The following is a 6,000-nucleotide window of genomic DNA, read 5'->3' on the forward strand; positions in this document are numbered from 1 at the left end:
TATCTCTGTAGACTTCACCTTCATATTTTGTTTTACTGAAGTCATTATAATTACAGGAGAGATGCCCACCTGCACATTGTAATGGCTGCCATTTTACTTCAAGAGTACATCTAACCCACAAAACTGAATTCAAGGACTGACTTCATAGCCTTTATTAGTGTAGCAAATTTAATCAAAGTCAGTCAAAAGTAGTAACGGAACATGCAGAAACATGAAATATCAAATGGTTAATTAGAAACAGTTACCTCATTTGTAGCATAAATGATTATGTACAACCTTCATTTATGAAGAAACAGAACTAATCACTTGTGTTACAAAAGTCTGCACACCTAGTTGTCCTAACCAGCAGTTCTGATAGATCTGAGTCCAGCTTCCCAAGTCACTAAAGGTCAGGCAGTCAATGTAGCCCATCAAATCCAGAAACCATATTTATACCTTTAGTACCTCTCCAGTATGATGAACTCAAAACATGCTTGGGCAATCAGATTCCTAAAAAGAAGCAGAAAGCATGGTTTTGAAGAGCATGACTTCAAGTTAGACTGGTTTGGATAACAATTTTGCCACTTTTGCTGACTAGCTGGCTAATCTGTGCAAATTGTTTCTCTGAGCCCATTTGACATGTATGTGGGAAATACGAGAAACACCTACCTCATAGAGATGCTTTGAGAACAAACATTCATACACTCATGTGAATAAATAATTTACCACAGTACCTGATATTGAGTACAGCTCAAAAAATGTAATAAGAATTATAGAGAAGACTATCCAAAAAAAGACCACACCCAAACTTGACTCTGATTAGAACTATCTCAAACACAAATGTTTCTAAGAGCTTAATTCAAAGTGTTGACAATTTCAAAGACTGGAATGGGACACATCCTTTTAACCTAATAAATAATTTTCTGTTAATTTCCAAACCTGAAATGTTTAAATGTTATCCACCTTTTCAGGTAGAAGGTCCTGACCCTCAGCTTTCACATCCACCAACAGAACTGCCCCCAAGTTCATATCTCAGTAAGAAGAAAAGTACAAACTTGAATGAGAAATGAGGCCAGATCTTGGAGCAATTCAGTCATCCAAGCACTGCTCTATATAGAGGAAACATTCTTAAAACTCTAAAAAATTAAGATTCAAACACTAAAATCATCACCAACAAAAATTTCTAATACTGAGCTTAAGACTGAAAGCAGAATGGAAAAGCCCCAGAACAGAAAGTTTAGAATCTTCCCCTAATCCCATGCTGGGGAATCAAATCCAGGGTCATGTGCTCCACCACTGAATTACATCCCCAGTCCTAAATATAGTCTTTTGATTGCATTATTTTCATAAGATAAAATATGTGATTCAACTGACCATCATCAAATGATAAAGAACTTTTGGGATTCTAGCTCTTCCTCTAAGAAATTTGATGTTAAATAATTTGATGTTATCAAAAATAAAAACTTTAAAATCTAAAATTACCTAATTCTGAATAAACAGTCTTTTCTACTCAGAAAGCCTCTGAATACTTCAAATTTTGCTATTTTTGTATCAAAGTTAAGGGTTATATAAAAGATTTCCCTCACATTTTGGATCCATGCATGTGGATTCATTTATTCATAAATGCCTCATGTTATTTGACATCAATTTAATGTATGAAAAAGTCATATCCAGCCAGGTGCAGGGGCTCGGGAGGCTGAGACAGGAGGATTCCGAGTTCAAAGACAGCCTCAGCAAAAGTGAGGCGCTAAGCAACTCAGTGAGACCCTGTTTCTAAATAAAATACAAAATAGGGCTGGGAATTTGGCTCAGTGGTTGAGTGCCCCTGAGTTCAATCCCTGATATCCCCCCCCCCAAAAAAAAGAAACATAAAGTACGATATTAGCACACCTTCTAATAGCTAGAAATAAAAAAGATAACTACCAAAGTTGTCAAAATGGAAGGGGGGGAGAAAGGCAAAAATTTTAACAAGACATCCTGAAGAAAATTTATTTTCCCTGTCACTTCTTTACAAACTTCCTACAACCAATTTCTCAGATATAGATGAATTTTCCATTACGAAGTAAATTGAAATGTAAATCATAATGAAAGGAACTATCTGCAAGAGAAGTCACTGTCATTCCCAACAATGCAACTATTGTTGAGATTCTCTCATAGATTCTGGATGACAGTGGTGAAACAAGCTAGAGGATAAAAAGCTACTTAAGGAATTTCTCCACCTCTGTATTTTGGTTTATAAGGTAAGACTACTGTACCTTCAAAACAAAAATACCATGTAAAATCTGGTTCTCATAAAATGAAGCTGCCTAAACCCCATGCAGCATATTTGGAACAGAATACATCTGATTAGTACAATACAACGTTCTATTACTTATCTACATGAGATGGCCCTGCAATTTCTTTCAATGGGAACCTTTCCTTTTAAAACCCCAGGGAACACATTAGATGCCACACTCTAATTTAAATAACTCCAAGAGCATTACAATGAAAACAATGGCAGGTTTAGTTAGGGAACTTGCATAAATAAAAAAAAAATTCAAGAAAAAGGAGTAAAAAATCCCTACCACAAGCCCCTAAATCATGAATAAATTTTGAGACTGAGCAGGGGAGAAAGTAATGTTCTCTGGAGGAAAAAAAAGCTATTTAAATTTTTTTTAATATATCGAATTTTGTTTTTTAAAAGAATTGGGCTTAGGAAATATGCTAAATAAACAATATTAGGAGACCAAACTGTTTTTATATATACATATACATCAAATTAACCACTGCATTGATTGTTAAAAAAAAGGATTTGATACCCTTTTATACTTGGAGACACCCCTCCCCAACTACTCTGAAATGGAAGATTATTTAACACTCTTGGAAGGGTTAACTTTATTTAGTGTCTCTTTTGGAGTTCTATTACTTAATACAGTCAACCAGAATTTTTTTCCCCCTAATTAGGTTTCCTTGTACTTGTGAAATGCTCAGCATACACAATGCTGGCAGCTTTAGTTCTACAGCTTCTCTCTTCTAGCTCCTTCCCCCCTCACCCCCCCTCACCCCCCTTAGGAAAAAAAAAAAAAGATTTCCTTCCCAAATGTTCTCTTCTCTGCATTTGTCAACAGAAACACCCACTGGTGGTGTCAAACTGGTAATACTGCTGCAGGCTTCCTTACTCCGGTTCCAGTGTCAATGCCAAAAATGCTCAACCCCAAAATAGTACTTTTAATAAAGAAATTAAAAGGCTTGCTAGATACTTAAATATCATATTCTCAAAAAGAGGAACACCTTTTAAAAATGTATTACTAAGGAACCCAAATTCGGTTGTTAAATATACTACCCCCATCCAACACTAAACGCACAAGGACAAGTAAATACAGACTCCAAACATTTTATGAATAAAATTTTTTAAAACACTTAAAGAAATTAAAAACAATTTACATCTAAATGTTATTCATGTGTAATTCCGAATAGTCCCAGTAAAGATGTCTTATTTGTAACCCTACAGCAAGAAAGGAACAAGCTGGAAACGTTCCAGCAGATGTTACCTAAAATGATAATCCTATGTTCCATACATATTTATGTCTCCTGTTTCAGTCAAATGCCCTCAAATTAATTTGTGTAAATCTTTTACATTAACTACATAACCATTGCGTTCAAAAAACCTAATTTAGATGGAAAGAAATTATTCTGTGTCAACAATACTTTCTAAAATGAGCTTAAATTTCAGCCAATTAAAATAAATTGTTAACTGAATACTGATCTGTAACTACTTAAATATCGCAGCATCCGTCTAATCTCTCTATAGAGATACTAAGGTCAGGCTTTTCTTATTCAGGCATCTGTGCTGTAACAAGTGAAGCGAAAAACAAAACCCTCAAGGAAGATCTGCCTTCACACTGAAATATGTTCAGGTTATTTTTTTACCCCAACGTGGGCACAGAACGTTGTCAATGCGAGAAGGACCTGTTCGTTCTGAGACGGTTCCAAACCCTAGGATTCAATTTCTATGAGGGTCCAAAGGGTATGAAGGTCTGAGAAAGGGCCAATTACTGCTTTTCCCCCCATCAGGCCAGTCATGAACTTCATAGCAACGCCTGAAACTTGTTCGGGGAAGGTTGCTTGAGCCGCGGGTCTGGCAGCAGGTCGGTCGCCCACCCTCGCGGGCAGCCAAGGTCAGAAGGGCCGGGGCCGCAACTCGCAGCCCCCGGCGGTCCCGGGCTCCCTCGGAACTTGGGTAGGGGACTCTAGCTCGCAGGCCCCAGCTAGCGCCGGCAGAAAGGGGCTTCCCTCAACGCAAGCCCCGGAGAGCTCGCGCCGCGGGGGCGGCGGGGCGGGGACGCTGCAGACCCGCAGCCGAGGGGAGTCCCGCGGGGCGGTCTCGACCCGCCGCCCCTCTTTCACACCTCCCCATACCTCAAATATAAACCAAGCCCCTCCAGGAAAGCCCTTCCAGAAGCTCGAAGAGAAGCCACTCCAGGTTGGGACACCCTCGCCGCGTCGCCCCATTCTGGAGGGACTGGTGCCGCCGCCCCTTCTTTTGCCTGCCCGAGGGGACCGGGTGGGTCCCTTCTCGAGGGAGAAGCTGGGTGGACACAGGGTCAGTGCGATGGTAAGAAGAACTGGCGGGCCGGCGCGATTACTCACCCCGCCGAGTCCCCCACCTCCAGCCGGGGACCCCACAGCTTCTGAAGCCGCCGTCGACGCTTTACCTTCCCCAGCGGCAGGGACAACTAATCGAAACCTCCGGCCCCGCCCTCTGGAGAAGAGAACGCGCAGCCTAATTTGCTAACTGCCCCGCCCCGGCCTGCCCACTCGAACCTATAGAGAAGCTCCTCATGTCCCGCCTGGTCCCGCCTCAGCCCCGCCCACTTCTGGTAGAAGCCAATGCGGAGAGAACGCTCGTCCTCGGGCTCGGACTCGAGCGCCCCTCCCGCGCCGCTCGTTCTCGAACCCCCGACGTCCAAGAAAGCTGGTTCCTTGTACTAGCCGGCCTGCGCGCGCACGCGCGCGTCGCGCCTCCTCGCGCACCAGGTTTGGTTGCCCCGCCAGGCCCTAGCAACCTGGGCTGGGAGGCTGGGAGGGGCGGGGCCCGAGCTGCGAGCTGTCGCGGGGGGAGGGGCGGGGGGGGAGATCGTGACTGAGAAAGGGGTGGCTGCGGGGGTGGAGTGGGGGGGCGAGGAGGCCCCGGAATCCGCTTGTCACTGCGGAAAAAAAGGGGGAATCCTGCCTGCAGCGCAGCTATCCTGGCTTGCCTCCCAAGGGACCCGTGCAGCGTGGGGAGGGGGAGGAGACAGGGAAGAGGGGATGAGCACATTTAGGGCGAGAGCCGTGGCACTGCTGTGGAAATAAAGGATGGAAAATGGTTTATCTCTGTCGTTGGTTAAAATATCGAAGTATATTGCTGCTGCTGCCTGTTGCAGCTGATCGTACACACACACACACACACACACACACACACACTCACACACTCACACTCACACGTACGGTCATCCAGCAACCTGCGATCCCTTGGGCGACTAGGAGCAAAGAACTAGCAGCCTAAGGATTTCTTATACAGCAGCTGGGCACATGCAAACCGCTGCTGCAGTAGCAGCAGCAGCAACCCACAGCTCTACTTCGGTCCGATGCTCTTCACACATGATTCCCAACTGGCGAGGAAGCAATGAAGTCATCGCTCCGCCAGTAGAAATGTAAAGATCTTAATACCATGGATCAGTTTTCCAATGAGGATGAAGAGGTGGTGAAATGGACGGAGATATATTTTCAATGCCACTTTTCGAAAATTAAGGAAAAAATTTAAACATATTGCAGACAAATCTATGTAAAGCTATATAATGATTACCACTTTAAAAGGCAAAGAGGAAAAAAAGGATGTTTTCTGATTTTTAGGAAAGGCTCAGAGAAGAATTGTATGAGGTTCGAGCAACCACCAAATTAGAAATATCCAGTGTTATAATAGGAAATAGATACCTTGGATAAAATCCATTAAATCTATTCCTGTCTTGAATCTGGTAAGGATATGTAGCAATATGAAGG

At 43.0% G+C, this 6,000-nt stretch overlaps 1 protein-coding gene across 3 annotated transcripts in view; it reads right to left on the reverse strand.

Moving 5' to 3' along the window:
- Positions 1-4,749, reverse strand: part of CDKL5 (cyclin dependent kinase like 5) — a 165,006-nt gene extending 160,257 nt beyond the window's left edge. For 2 of the 3 annotated variants that reach the window (XM_079122784.1, XM_079122778.1), the window contains exon 1: positions 4,609-4,749. The gene's annotated coding sequence lies outside the window, so the exon portion shown is untranslated. The remainder of the gene's footprint in view (positions 1-4,608) is intronic. The other variant, XM_079122781.1, reaches the window with a different exon arrangement.
- Between the last annotated feature and the right edge of the window lie 1,251 nt (positions 4,750-6,000).

The sequence above is a fragment of the Sciurus vulgaris genome (assembly GCF_902686455.1).
Source record: "Sciurus vulgaris genome assembly, chromosome: X".
Taxonomy (NCBI): domain Eukaryota; kingdom Metazoa; phylum Chordata; class Mammalia; order Rodentia; family Sciuridae; genus Sciurus; species Sciurus vulgaris.